This window comes from Dendronephthya gigantea, unplaced genomic scaffold, assembly GCF_004324835.1.
Source record: "Dendronephthya gigantea isolate DGI-Jeju-01 unplaced genomic scaffold, DenGig_1.0 000108F, whole genome shotgun sequence".
Taxonomy (NCBI): Eukaryota; Metazoa; Cnidaria; class Anthozoa; order Malacalcyonacea; family Nephtheidae; genus Dendronephthya; species Dendronephthya gigantea.
Genome location: NW_021163118.1, coordinates 453,695 through 470,157, shown reverse-complemented (window position 1 = coordinate 470,157; position 16,463 = coordinate 453,695). Strand labels below are relative to the sequence as shown.

The window sequence follows — 16,463 nt, the reverse complement described above, 5'->3', positions numbered from 1 at the left end:
AAGGTGTAAAAATAATTTATATCTTTGCCAAGCAGGTCGTGACGCTCGCAATTTAATAGCCATTTTGTCGACCTAAAATTTTCAGTAACATTGGTATATAAAAATCAAGTCTGTGAACATATACTGTATAAAAAAAAATGTATAAAAATACGAGCGTGAATTTAAAATATCGTCGTGTAAAATACTTGTACAATGTATGTATGTTGTACACGTACTCATCAGCTTACCTTTCGGCATTCTTCGGAAAGCGAAAAAAAGAGTTACTCTGACCGGTAATTTTGTTGTTGTAGCAACGTGAAGCCGAACACCAAGTTGTACCACTTCTCTTTATTTTTGTTTTTAATATTTGCGCCATTATTGTGAATAAAATTATGTCATTTCATAAAGGCCATTTAAAAATCCCGCACTTTAAACTCTTGTCGCGCAATAGGTCCACTTCCGGCTCTGCGACTTCCGGTTACAAAAGGTCAAAGTTCAAACCTAGTTATTTTTTTCAGACCACCAAATGGCTATTCATAATTTTCGTACGATGGAAAATTGTGATTGAAACATAAATTTGGACACGTATGCTGTTTGCGAAACGAAAATCTATTGTACTATTCAGTTGCTCACATTTGTAAACTTGATTCTTCCTGGGCCAAAGCTGTCTTAAACACAGAATACATGTAACATGGTTAATGTATTTTTAGATTAGGGTATGTAATTTTAATTATCAAAAAAAAAATACATTGTATTCAAATATACACATCCATTTATTATTCAAAAAGATTTAACTACATTAATTGTTTTATCAAACTTTTACTACTAATTGTATGAATTATCAAAGTTCCCTTTCCCAGTGTTTCATTGGTCAAGAGCAAATTATTTGAGAGTGCATGACCAAATTAGGCTTTTAATTTACCCTTGCAATACGATCAATTTAAGTTAATATAATTAGAATAAAATATTTCCTTTTTTTTTTCCAGTATCCACATATGTTAATTAATCAAATCTTTCAAATTTAGGCCTCGTTTATATGACCCCAGGTTGACTTGCTAGCCTGAGTCAACTCATCTACGAATAAATAAATTTGAGTACTCTATAGGTATAGTAAAAATACTGGATCTCATTATAGTTTAAAATCTTCTTTCAATGCTCTCTTGAATAGCATGAAACTGTCAGTAGCTCTAATGTCATATGGTAGTTTGTTAAATTGTGGTGAATGCCCATTATAATAAAAAGCTGATTAAATTGCTGGTCACCCAGGTTGGCAAAAATTGGCCTCAACCCTGGTTAATGTTAACAGAAAGAAAAAATGACCACATGCTGCAAGCTGAACCGGGTTGAAAATCAACCCGGGCTCATGTAAATGGGCCCCTAGTGGGTTAACTTACAGGATAAATTTCACAAATTTCCCCAATGTCGAGACCCTCCAGATCTTGAATATTGTTGATTTTATTGCGGAAAAACCAACAAGTGTGAGTACTCGTACTACTGCCATGCTTTCATATAAAATACATAAAATGAAACTTGCTTTAGGGCAGTAATTGTCTTTAAAGTAGTAGAGCATTTTACCAGCTGATCACTATGTTGTAGCTAATTCTTTAGTTCTTCAGGATGAATGAGTAACATCTAATACCATTCCCATACACCTATACTAAAATATAGTCATTATTCACACCCAATTGCAACAAATTATAAAATATTGTTTTTATCATCTGCTCCACTGATCAACTGACTCTACTCTAACTCCTGACACTATTCATTTCAACAAACACCCGTCAATTGTACAGCTTTAATTTCCTTTAAATCCATCCGTGTTTTGTTGGTTGTTCCCCAATATCCATCTGAAGATGTACGGGTCATTAACTTATCGTACGATTCTTTTCTTCTTTATATGCAAGCGCTATAGTAAAAGCATAATTTTGCTGAAAGCATCGCCCGCCATTTTGAAATTGAATTCGGGGGGGAGCATGCCTCAAGTCACTTGCTGCACATGCGCATTAAAATTTTTTAAAAGCCGGACACAGAAATCCGTGTTCTCATTGAATCGAAATACAAACTTTCTGTCTTAGCCAATAAGAACGTTTGTTGATTACCAGACGTTACTCGCGCATGTACATAACTTACTAAACCACGCAACCACGACCGTCCATTTGGACAACTTTGGATTCGCCTATATTCTCCCGGGTTCCGGTGTAATTCCTAATCTCCGAGCGGAATTAGTATCCTCGCAGGCGCTCTGCGCCCGCTCGGGGATTAACAGACTGTGAAGACAATTAATCCTGCGTATCACGAATATATGAATATGCCCCCCCCCCTAATTATTCCCATTCGCCAAATTTCATATGGTATCAGCAAAACGACATACATACTTTTAACGGCAAAATATAACCCTGAGAACTTCAATTTACCTAAAGTTACAAGAAATGTTGCAAGAAAGATGACAAAGAAGCAACATGATTTTACAGATCGATATACAAAATCTCAACAGATATAGAAAATGGTTAGGTCAATCTGCGTATTGCGGTCCATGTCCGCAATTTCAAGCCATCGGGTCAGATTACAGAAACACATGTGATTTTTCTTATGGCGGTTTTTACCAATCTGAAGTCCCGTCCACACTAGTGCACAAATTTGCATTCCAAAGTAAAGTGGTTATTTTTAGCAGTTTTCTTGTGTCATTCAAATTATTGCACTGGTTTTGGATCCACCACTGCCTTGGACCCGTCTTTCCTTACTATTTGTTTCATTAAAAATTTGCATATTTTGAGACTTTTTTTCTACGTACGTTCCCAAACTCTACACCCATAGTCAGATACAAAATAAACTGTATGGATTTTTGAAATAAATTATTAAGCGAAAGGATCCCAACAAAAATAATTATGATCTTATTCTTATTACAATGTTGCAAATAGAATAAATTATCTGTCTTATAGCAATAATATTATTAAACAGCTACTCAATCTATTATTTTAAATATAATCCCCAACAAATGTTAACTATTCTATTAATTATTTTTGTTAATTTACACCCTAACACCATTGATTACGTAACCACATTTATATTCTTTTGCAAAAAATTAGCAAGCCCGATTTCTATCCCTCAAAAACTCAAAAACGAACATGCAAGGTTATCCCAATTTTCAACCTCATTAATTAAGCATTGACCGAAAGAAAACGGAAGGCGCGAAAAATTACAAATAGGTATTTTGCACGAAGTCAGTATCATGCAGTATCCTTTTTTGACTCCTGCACTCTCATATATGCTTTGGATACATACGCACTGCCCTGTGAATTTGTGTCCCACTTGATGTCAAAATTTTGAAAATATTCCCCCTAACTTTGGGAATCAGCCATTTTACATAGCTATAAAAATCGAGATTCCTTATCGAACTCTCTCCGAATTGTCGTTTTTTTCCGATGTAAGAAAATAGTTACCGCGCATTTGAGTCACAAAAGTATTTTATATTAAACTTGTCTCATTAGTTGGCTGTAAACGACACAATGCAACTGATAAAATCTTCTCAACAGTTGCGCATTTTTATAAATCATCAACTTTTTCATCAAAATGTTCCATGCAATGAAATTTGAGACAACCTATATAATTAGTAAATCAATCCCTCAATAATTAGTAAACATTGCCGATAATTAAAAGACTTGAGATTGGTCACATACTTATTTTCTTCCCTTTCATTAGATGAATATATCTATCGATTTCACTCTCTGTCATTTCGCGGATTTTTCCTTCCAAATATTCGAACTTCGAAGAATCTTCCACTGGATAACGCCAGATATTATTTGCCGAGTTAATTAGTTTGGCATTCAACCAAACGGTCTCTTCCATACCGGGTTTGACGACGTCTATCGCTGCGAAATTCAACTGACCTTGGTTGGATAATAAACTAAGAATTTGTTCTGCGCTTTTGACGATTTCCTTAGATTTCCAAACAGGCACGTTCTTCGTAGTTTTCACTTCAACTATACGGACCTGTTTCAAATCATCTCTTATTTTCAGAAAATCTGCTTCAGTTTTTGGATCTTCATTACTGAATTCGACATTAGACCAACCAATAAATTGACTGAAAATGAAATCACTCTTTTCGATCAATTGCCAATGATATGTGTAAAAACCCTTACCGACGGCGTTAACATTTCCTTTTTTTCTTTTTATATCGATATCAGCAGATGCGGTGTTCCATCTCCATTTGCTGGTACAGTGACCAAAAAGCGTCCCTGCCGGGATTTCACCAATATCTTCTAGCTTCGGAAGAGAAAGTTGAGGTCCCGATATCATTCTTGTTGAAGGATTCTTCTTTTCATCTGTAAAGAGAATTACAGAAAAAAATTGGTCCATTTCCTTTTAACAGCGGGCTATGATTTACACATAAAATATAGCTATTGAATAAACCACCATGTATAGTTTCGGTTCATAAAGAAATTCAACCACAATAAACGATTACGAAAACCCATGAAGTATTCATCACTCAGTAGACGAAGGTGATGTTTTGTTTTGATTTCTGCTTATAGTAATAAATGTCAAATCCCATTGGCTTTTTGGACACCTTACCAGTCAACATTTTTGTTGAACGGTCGACGTTTGACCGTCTTGTTTGTTAAGACAGGCCTTCACTTGCATGTAAACTCGCGCCGAAATCGCACGTACGGCTTGCGCGTTGATGGCCGCCTGGAATGTAGACTTCAGTTAGTTCTAGTGCTATAGTTACTAAAAATTAGCCGCGACTCCCAGCGCTTGAAGCCATTTTCGAGTCATCGAGCATGCGCTAAATCAGCCGCACTGATAGTTACTACTACTACACACTGAACGTTTATGGGGGAAAATGAACCGCATCATTTTATGTTGGGGGCGTATTTTTAAAATAAAGATTTGGGTGTAAAGTCATTAGGGAATGCATATCTCGTAATAAAGGTTTCCACGAAATCCGCATTAGTTTGGCCACATTTATCAAGTCAAGTTGTTCCCCAAGACGTATATAACTACATCATTACAGAGGGCACAAAGGAGTCGTTTGCATTTTTCATCATTGCACAAAATTCCCTACGGTCCTCTCGGTCTTCTTTTGCTTCTTTAGGAAGACGAGAATTTCGATGTGCGGCAGGTAAGCGTCACTCCAGATGTTTTCTCTTGTCATCAATGAGCATTCTCTACCTTTTTCTAGATTCTAGTGCTTCGCAACTTGTGTATCTTCTGGAGTTTTGGAGCTAGATTGTAAAATAGTATCATCAGCCTCTTTGGTAACAAAGAAATTATCAACAAGTTCAGCAATGAGGTCACGCTCTCTTGATGTTTTTTCTTCATGATCACTTGCATTGTCGTGAAAGGCAACAATATAGTCTCAACCGTTGTATTGATGCTGCATGTATCAATTGCGCTTCGTTGAAAGTGGTTATGTGTTCGGACAACCTCCCCAAATTTCTTTAAGCTTATCGTATTATGGGCTGCCTCTCAATTCGAGTAGCATTCAAAACTGCCTTGGAAAAACTTGTTGAAACCACATTTTTTCTCAAATCCGCTGATATCTTCGATTAATTTTAATATACATTTATACATGCGCTAAACATCTTTTTCTCTTCTTTTATGAATATCAGAACAATCATCTGTTTTTTTTTTGTGCGCGCCAAATTGTTCAGTGGACACGTGACATTGATCCAATAATGCAATGTCAGCACAATGACAAAAAAGTCCCTTTTACTCTAATCCCGGCGCTCAAAGCGAGATCCCACCCTGGAAGGACGGGACAAAGAACACACGCTTTCATATAAACACCACACGAAAAATATTCTACAAACATATAGAATGCTTAATCCCGGTCACAGCTTCGTTCCGGGAAACGTCCCGTACCGTCTCTCATGATCATAAACGTAACATGATCATGAACAAGTATTTCATGAGAATCGTGGCTAAGACTTACTATGGTCTTACCAATTACCGCGGTGTCTTTTTATATAGCTTTATATTTTTGTCAGAGGTGTGTAACTAAATTACATTGCATAATGATGCAAACAGTAATTACAACTACACTAATTGTAACTACACATTCAAAAAAAGGTCAAATCCATCCAAAAAGGATTAATGCGCTACACTAATCAACGTTGATATTTAATAAACATTTATGTGCATTGGTTGGGTGACGATTCTCTGACTCTTAATTCTATACATGACTTTAAACATTGTCCGAAACATTGCAGTGGCGTCGCCAGCATCGATGAGTGGGGTGGACATATTCATATATTCATGTTCACGTACAGACCGTTTAAACAATCAATTTGAAAAGAAAGGAATAATGTAAAATACGAATATATGAATAAGTCCCCCCCCCATTTATCAAGCTGGCGACGCCACCGGAACATTGTTCCAAACATTGTATCATTGCAAACATTATCACATATTTCTTTCACGAACGGATATTGGTTTGGGTTTTTTATTTTAGTTCAACTTAGTTACTACTCACCGTTTGCTTGATGTAAGTTATTGAGTTAACATCTCTGGCATTCCATACCTTATGCCATAACGGCCTATACTGTGTAACTTCGTTTTATATGTACAATATTATTTTAAGAAATAGAAAACATTTTCCATGTTAGAGCTAAAGAAACACGCGTGGGAGTTTGTGAGAACGAAAAATAGTCAGTTAGTCAGTGAGAAAGAGTTTTTCCACGCTAGTCAATGTTCTCCCAAACACTGCGGTTGCGGTTTGGTTCCGTTGTGTTATAGTACAAGAAACATAGTTAAGTACAATATTTTGTATATAATAATCATTATACCTCAATATGGTTTAATATTTTTAACACGGCCAACAAACTGTGGTTCAAACGGAATAACTTATAACATAAAAATGGTTTTCATGTTGTAAGAGGTTGTCCAGTTGTTCTTATGTACATGCAGTAGCTGTGCTGTCCAAGACTACTTTTAGTACTTTTACCCTTATGCTGTACAAGACTACTTTTACCCTTTGATACAAATTAACCTTTTTCATATAACATTGAACAAAAACAAAGCATATAAGAAATGAACGTCAAAGCATTTGTTCAAGCGAAAAATCCGGATAAGACTTAATAAAGCTTGCGTGTGGCAATGTACAATGTGCATGTTCGTCTTTGATAGTTACGGGTGATGGCATTATCTAATGAATATAACAGCAAGCACGGAACAAAAATTAGCGAAGCATGACTAAGTCACCAGAAGCTAAAAAATACTCGGCTATCGAGAGTGTGTAACAATTTCAATTACAGCAACTTTGTTCATATCAACCTCGGCTCTTATAACATTATTAAGTGACGTGAACAATAAATTAATGGGTTTTTGGACCAGGAACTTGTCCCTAACCGCTGCTAATCTTCTTGTTGTTGTTGTTGTTGTTGTTTTTTTAGGGGGCGACGCTCTTTAAAAAAACCCTAAGGCTCTAGCATTACTTGTTTGATCGGAATGAAACTTGGCACAATTATTCTAAGCAATATTCCGCATCGATTGACGGAGTTCGAATTTTTACTTTTGACCTTTGAAGCAAGTTACATGCAAGCAATTCTTGATATATTTGCAGCAAATAATATATACATATCATTAATATTCAGCCTATGTACAGGATGTCCCAAAAAAAAGCAACCACTTTAATATTCAGAACATTAATACAGCTTTAAAGCGCAATAGATAAGCACCTCTGGGAATTGAAAATGGCTCTGAGACTATGTGCACACGGTAACGTTTTCGAGCGTTTTCATGCCAAAACGGTTCGAAACACCGTCAATTTACAATAGAAGTTGAAGCTAACTTATAAGATAAAGCATATTTTTCCTTGGAACGTGTGGACAGGGCGTCAAAACAATAAAATGGACAAAAACGATTTTGAAAACGCTCGAAAACGACGCTCGTGTGCACATAGCCTTAATCCTTAATTTACCATGCTAAAAGTCATCTTAGCTGAACTATGGTGCAAACCCGAACAATATTAATATTCTTGCATATTTAAGTGGTTGCGTTTTTTTTGGGACACCCTGTATAAGTAAACGGAAACGATTAGAAATACATTGTCCTCTCAATTGTTATAAATTCAATGCAGTTCAGAAATTAAACTCGGTTACGCAGTTCCTGGTCCTTATATAGTACGAGTGTACTTGTTTACGAAAAGCACTACTGATGTTTTACAGGTTTTAGGGGGGCCTGTTATTTAATTCAGACGAGGCTGAACACGACCAGCGAACTGAACGGGACTATACCTTTATATTCTTTTAGGGGATTACTTTAGTCAATACAAGTTTTAAATAGAATCCATATATAATGTGGATTTTGAAACATGGGATGCCGCATAAGACCGGCACTGTCGTTTTATGGATATTCGCTAGTTACCTGCCAGTAAAATGAATTCCCTCAGCTTAGAATTTAGAATTAGGATCACTTTAAGACCCAACTATTTTCCATGTCAGTCATCAACACCTCTCAACGTTGATGGTGTGGTACGTCGTTCGGCCTTCCCAGTAAATTAGCATATGAAGCCGGATATATGAAAAGCGGGTTAAATCGGACGATATGAAGGTAGGAATAGAGTTAAAATACCTGTATAACACAAGTTGGAATGTATTTCGAGCGCCTAATATTATATTATCATTAAACTTTTCCTTGTTTCTGATTAACTGATTATAACTATAAGCGTATTTAGCAAAAATTTGAGCACGTCAACAATAGCATATTCTTGCTGATATGATACATAACGAAAAAATATTATATCATATATTATAATTATATAATTATATATTTATTTATCTTAAATATAATGGAGATACCTTTATCTGGTTCAGAATTTTTGGGAACTGATATTCCGCTCACAACCAACAACTGGCAACTCAAACAGAACAACGCTGACGTTAAAATCACTTTCATGCTTTGAGGGCTTCTTTTCATTTTTGGAAAATTAATTGTAATCAGTAAAGTACTTTCGATTTCTTATCGATATTCTGTTATGAAACAAATGGGTTATGTTTGAAAAACGTATCACACACCGTTAACAATCCGTAGTCATTTACGCATTTGGTCATAATCAGAATAAGACTTTAACGTGATACGTTAAGAATTTTCCCAATGAATATAACACAAGCACTTTACGCATAATTAACCAAGCATGACAAACTAACCAGTCGCTTCAAAAATTGACTCTTTAACAATACAAAATTTTGACTTAACTTCAACTGTTATTTTTATTGATACTGTCAACGTTTTGGACTCATATCTGTTTCATCGAATTTTAAATTTAAAAAATTTCAAAAACCATTTTGAAGCTAATATGATCCGCCTTGTACCCAGGGGCTTTAGTATTTTGGCCTTTTACAAGGGCTTTTTAGAAACGAAATATATTAGGCTTAAATGAATAACCTAACAAAGCGTGAAGCGCGAGGGCGTTGATGATAGGATTGCACCTTGTGGAGCGCCTGGCAGATCTTTTTTTCTATTATTGCGCGGATAACGTAGTTGAGAAAGTAGGAATTTATAAAAATTTTAGGCGTCAAGTCGTGCTTGAAGCTTTGACCTTGTGATAGTTTCGGCGATGAGGGTCGTTGAAAATTACAACCGAAATATCATGCTGATCGTCGAGCAGCTCGATCTGTGTTCGTCTGCAGATGTTTTAAAATAATCATGATGAAAATATACACATACAAAGTTAATAAAAGAATTTTGATCTCACCTTGAAGACTGAGTCTATCGAAGTCATCATCGCTAATTTTACACCTTTCTCACGCGTAGTGACTGAATTTTTAGTGTTTTAACGCAGACATAAATGCTCGAATATTACCTGAAAAAAGTTGTAAAAACGTGGAAACGACGATGAATTTATATCACTCGCAAGAAATCGATTTTCAAAACAAAATCTGTCACGCGCTCCCCGTCTTAGCGCAATCTTCCCATCAACACTCTGCCGCTCCACGCTTTGCTGTGTATACATCATTATTTTGAGCCTAATATAATATTGCGATGATAAAAAGCCCTTGTAAAAAGCCTAACCACTAAAGAGTCGGGGTACGAGGCAGAAATACGTACGATAAAGAGTATAGCGTTGATGTCTATATAGTAATTATAATAATTCTAGAGGCAAAAGTGTTTAGTTTGGGTAATTTGCCATAACTTATATGATTTAAAAAATTAGAGACATGACCACAAAAGAAGCGTTCGTTTCAAATTTAAATGACTTACGATAGCAATGTCAGTTTATATCACACCCAATAAATTATTGTAGGTCGGCTACATTTGTCCAACTTTTGCGTTTGCATTGCGAAGTAATCTGTCAAAGGTTTATATAAAATTATTGTTAAAATTTTCCGAAAACTGTTTCCTCAACTATTGGGGTGGATTCTTTTAGAGATACTTCAAATCGAACATACCAAAAAACGAAGTTCTGAAATATGCCGAAAGAAAAGAGTCTGAGTATACAAATTGGGTCTTCATCAGTTGATGTCTTTCGGGGGGAAAATAAACTAAAACTAAATATCTATCGAAAATCTTGTATAGTATGCGCACAGTTACGTGACTAGAACGATAATTGTTTTGGGTGTTTATTTATATATTCAGTTCAGTCCGACGGATTTTGTAAGTTCAATAGGTAATGGTTATATCGAAAACTGTCGGACAAAACTGATTATATAACACCTTGCAATCATCGTTCTAGTATAATTACGCCCCTGTATGCGCAGCCTGTAAATTAAAATTGCTACGAAATCCACGTTCGATGTGTCGCATACGGTTGTCCAAACACACCTGAGAATAACTCATTAACGATATCAAATAACTTAATAAAATAACATTACATTCAATACCTGACTTTTATTTGCAGTCCAAGCCATTTAAGGAGTGAAGAAACTAGGCAGACTTTGCAACGTTGGCACTTCCAAAAAGTTCCAATGACTGAGCCCTCTCCACAAAGCCATTTGTTTGCTCAGAACATTTCACAACTGATGACTTTTTGTGTCCACTGCACCGCGATTATCGGGCTTCCGAGTTACCAAGGCAAGGGGTTGCTGCATGCATGCATTTCTTGTTTAATATTAATAACTTCGTTAATAGCTAGTTGGTATAGTTAAAATTGATCTGGCGTTCACAGATACACAGCCAAACGCTTCAATCAACGTAAAGCAACGTGTCTTTTCTCTCAACATAGGGAGTTTAAGATGACACAAGGAGAAACGGTTACGGACTACGGTTCGTCCAATATTTGTACTCAAAGTGCTTAGCCGCATGAGACAAATTAACAACCGAGCGAACAAAATTTGCATATTCGAATGGTACAGTATACTCGTGGGCGTGCTTGACGGTAGAAACAAGGACAGGCTATTCGCTTCTCAATTTGAAAGCTTCATAGCAAACTTATAGCAAGAGTAAAAAATAGGTACTCAACGAGTGCATAAGAATTTGCAAAACGCATATCAATGTTTTGTTTATTGCGAATGGCGATTGCATGAACATAGACAGCCCAATGTTATGGTTGCCTGCGCACGGGCACATATGGTATAGTGATAGTTATATAATAGTATATAAAACCAATTCCCGAACATTCAAAGCCATTTCCTCAACGTTTAACCTGCTTCTATTCTTCAGTTATATTAAAATTGTGGAGATATTTTAGCGTTTTTAAAGGCAAACGCAGTATGTATTGATAAATGTAGGACGAAATTGTTTCAATGCTCCCGCTACAAGCAATTATATTTTCAAAAGTTCCATAAGTGAAAAATGGAACTATATTAAATGGAGACACCACCTTCAATTTTGTATAAAATCTCGCTCCTTCAGTTTAGCGAATAGGGCTTTTAGGACCTTTCCCACTTGTTTTCCCAGCACAAAATAGCCATTTATCCCTTCGCTTAGCTCTAAAAATTGGCTAAATCTTTAGTTGTTCGTGCATTTACGAAAATAAGCGGTATTTTTTTGCCCAAAAGATCACAAATATTGACAAACTGAATCAACGGTAATAGCGGATAATAGTTTCCGACGGTTCGCGAATTTTTGAGTCTTCGGAAGATATCGTAGTTACTTCACATTCTTACTATCTATCTATCTATCCTAAGGCCGGCGCACACTAGAGCTATGCATATGTGCTTAGCAAAAAGTCATTCGTGGCCATTGGCGTAAGCCAGTTGCTCTCGTGTGCGGTGTCAAGCGAAATCTCTGACCTGTGCGAAATCTCTGACCTCGCGTGACCGGTCAGATATTTCGCGCGTGTACACGCGAAATCTCTGACCTTCGCGAAATTACCGATCTCGGCCGATCTTTATAATCTATATTACATTTATATTTCATATTAAATGTTATATGTTCTAATAGTAAGTATAAAGTATTTCTATTTATAAAGTATTACTTTGTTCTCAAAGAATATGTAAGACAATGTAATTTTCAGCTTTGGTTTAGGAAATATTTGGTTTAGGAACTATTATTATCTTAATTTCATGCAACTGCATTTACATAATTATTTACATCCAGAGGTTAGTTATTTACAATTAAACTATATATTTACACTTAATTTGTACAGGCACAAGTACTACATTTGTAATAAAATACATAAAAAAATTTCTAAACACTCTAATGAAGCTTAACAATAAAAGTTTTCTGCAAGGGCGGTTGCAAAGTCCACACCAATACAGCTTACATGGAAAAATTGACAACATTTGTCACAACCCAGCCAGTCACCTCCACCATCCCCCCTGCAGATTTTGCAGACACTTGCATTTCGTCCACTATAAAAATATAAAAGATTTGACTGTACTCACAAGCCCAATTTTGCTCATTGGTACTCAGTAAAACAAAATAAACATTTGATTTACCTGTCAATGTCATCGTAGCATGACCCACATAAGGTTTCAAATATGTGTTGGCGTTGAATAGCCAAATCAACTGGTCGAAGTTGCTTCGTCATATTTGCCCCTTGGATGAGACATTGTCCAAACTATAAAATAATAATAAAATATTATAGGTTTAATTACATGTTTTGACACACAAGGAAATTAGGCCAAATTTACATGAATGCACATTGTACTGTATAAATAAATACAATTAAAAATTATATTGTCCTGTAATATAAGAATTCACATTAGATCTCTATACAAATTTGTATTATTTGAAATACTCACATAGCAAACATATATACCGCAGTTATATAGCTATCAAGCTGTTTACAGTGGCTAGGTTGCAAATATTTCCATGACCTTGCATTCCATTTGGTCTTGATATGAACCAAATCACTAAAAAAAGAAATGTTTAATCATTATGGTATGAAAGAGCTTATTATTAGTAGTATTACTAAGATTATTAATCTGATTGGTAATGGGTTTTACATTTGATGTATAATACTTTAATTCACACAGACTTTGCTATGCCTTGCCAATACCATACCTTCATACACAAAGTTTCTTGAGAATTCTGAAAGCGCATGGAAGGCCTTTCTCCTCGCGGTCTTCTCCAAATTTTCCAAGTGTGCTGGCATCTGGCGTCCTGACTTCAGGAACTCCAGAACATCTTGTAAAGAAACCTATTTTTATGAAATAACAAGAAAATTTTTTCACAAACAAACTTTATATTCTTTCATGGCATTCAAAATTCGAGAGAAAATAAAAGTCAGAGGCGTCCTGACTAAATTGTGCGGTGTTCGATCACTATAAAATCCAAGTTCTACATACCTTGTGTTTATTCTTTGTTTTAGGCTTTGTATCGACACTGGCAGTATTGATCCCAGTTGTAAAATTAGCCATTTAACAACAATTACAAACGATTAAAAGAAAGCTTTTAAGACGCACCGTTCTGTAGCCGAACACTTGCGAAATTTATGAGCAAAAATAAATCATGCATATCATTGCGCATGTGCAGAAACGCAAAAGTCAGAGATTTCGCAGGTCAGAGATTTCGCGTCACAGCTGTCACAGCTGTCGGGCGACTTTTCCGGTGACTTTGGTCATTCGTGCCACTTACGGCAAATATCTAGCATGTTTGATAATTTCTGCCTCGCGTGCCGAAATCTTTCCGTCGGCAAACTGAAAGCTATCTGCTTATGGGTTGTCTTAACAGCACATGCGTAATATACGAAAGTAAACATCCAAGATAGCGGTGCAAACAAAGCAAAACGCATTGGTGGCTGAGACCATATTGGAAGACAAAATGGTTGATCTTTGTCCAGAATACAGATGTTTATACGATGTGAATAGAAACAGAGAAAACGGGAATGCGCTATTGCAGAAATAGCTAGTAAGCTTTCTCAAACAGGTAATTAATAGCACCTGGATAACGGTGTTTAGTCTATAGTCCGACGCAACAACAACAAAAATAACAACACCTCTTCGTCTTCACTTTCATCCATAATTTTGTTTTTGCAATCTGTACGCCATCTTGGATGTTTACTTTCGTATATTACGCATGCGCTGTTAAGACAATCCATAAGCAGATAGCTTTCAGTTTGCCGCACACGGAAAGATTTCGGCACGCGAGGCAGAAATTATCAAACATGCTAGATATTTGCCGTAAGTGGCACGAATGACCAAAGTCGCCGGAAGAGTCGCCCACACACGAGAGCAACTGGCTTACGCCAATGGCCACTAATGACTTTTTGCTAAGCACATAGCTCTAGTGTGCGCCGGCCTTTACACAGCTAGACGATGACATAAAGGATTTTGCTTAAATAAGAAAAACCTTAAAAAGGAAATGACTAATTTTGCGTAGACATTAGTCTATTAATTTTTGTACTGATGTTGCCTATTGCATAACATTTTCAGTTTCAGTTCAGATTTCAGCTTTAAGTTGGACGTTTCGTATCAAGAGGCATTTTTCGTAGTTTTCCTGCCACTCGGGCAAATTGCTGACATCGTCTTTGAGAAATATTTGCCGATACGCCCATGAGTATATTTTACACCAGCGACCTTGATTATGACACAATAACAGTATTTTTAGTTTTAAAAGCAGAATGAAGAAACTCTAGAAAGAAAGAAAGAAAATTAATTTAAGCTCGAATTCGAATTCCTTTTGTTATAGGTTACCGAAAAGAGATCAGAGTTCTACTCAGTTTTGGAACAAAACAATTGCTAGTAAATATTGATGAATGTCTCTGACCACAGCTGTAATCCATTATACCCCCAGGTGGTACTTTACAACAGGATTTTTAAAACAGCAAGTACAAGTATGACCTCGTTTCTTGAAAATTGTAGTAAGAGCCTTAATTATGGAATATTGAAAGGTGAGAATCTTTAAATACTGAGTATAATGTAGAAACTTACCTATAAACTTACCTCTCTTAATCGTACTTGAAGTTACCTCTCTTACGAAGATATATATAAAAAGTATGAAGCACAATGGCTATTGCCTATTGCGAAATTGCATCCGTAAATGTAGAGAAATGATAATATCAAGATTGAAATCGCATAATTTTATTACGAACAGGGACTTAACTAGAACGATAATAGATGCTAGATAATAGAAGGACAAAGAAATAGATGTTTTATAAAGCTCTCATTTTTATAGTCGTACGTGAGATAAGATTTTATTCGATTCCCATGCAGACCTGATCATGACATTTTTAGTCGTCCTTTGTGATTAAATGCATGATTGTCAAAAAAATTGGCGGTCCGAGTTAGTGTAGAATTAAGATCCACAATCCCACAAAAAAGTATCGGGGCAGACTTAGCAAAATAGATTATTATTGCAAAACGGAGTAAACGAAGTTTCTTTTATTATCAGAAAGCCTGTAGATACAATCAATACTTTTATTTTTCCTGTCTCAGAAGCCACGGAAGAATGGTCTAACCAAAGGAAATCTCATCCAATACTGCAATGCATTCAAAGCAAAGCGTATCGGGATCTACGAGAACGCAGACGTCACTTGGCAATCTCTCATTTTTACTTCAGGATTAACTCGGGTCTTAAAATGAAACATACCTATATAAATTTACTTCGTGAACCCGTAGAACGTTTCATATCTCATTATTATTATGTAAGAAGCCCAAATCGCTGGGGGGAAAAGCTTCGTAAGTTAAAAGCTTTGGGTCATTGGAATGTGACCCTGGAACAATGCATTGAAAATCAGTACGAAGGTTGTAAATGGAACACTATGACCAGATTCTTTTGCGGACCAGATACGTTTTGTCAGAACGGAACCAGCCAAGCTCTGTCGCAAGCGAAGGCCAACATGTTTCGTTATTACTGCAGTATTGGTTTAGTAGAATATTTAAATGAGTTCACGGCTGTTTTGCACAAACGTTTGCCAAACTTTATCTCAAAATATCACAAGATAATAGGCAAGAAATTCGTAACAGTCGGTGTCGAGAGGAAACCAATTAGTGATAGTGTCATGGCCAGACTAAGAATGGTTAATCATGCAGATATTGAACTGTATAATTACGCCAAAACTTTGTTCCTTAAACAAGCCGAGCAATGTGGAATAAAAATAAAATGAACGTCTTCCAAATTAATCTGACCTTGCATGGAAGAGGCCGGGTGAAGTCGAAGTG

At 36.1% G+C, this 16,463-nt stretch overlaps 1 long non-coding RNA gene across 1 annotated transcript; it reads right to left on the bottom strand.

Annotated features, from left to right (window-relative positions):
* Positions 1-12,648: 12,648 nt before the first annotated feature.
* LOC114534896 lies at positions 12,649-13,129 on the bottom strand. Its single transcript, XR_003688174.1, has 3 exons — positions 13,104-13,129; positions 12,798-12,919; positions 12,649-12,710 (listed from the first exon to the last, which is right to left on the bottom strand). It is a non-coding gene; the product is annotated as an uncharacterized LOC114534896 (long non-coding RNA).
* Between the last annotated feature and the right edge of the window lie 3,334 nt (positions 13,130-16,463).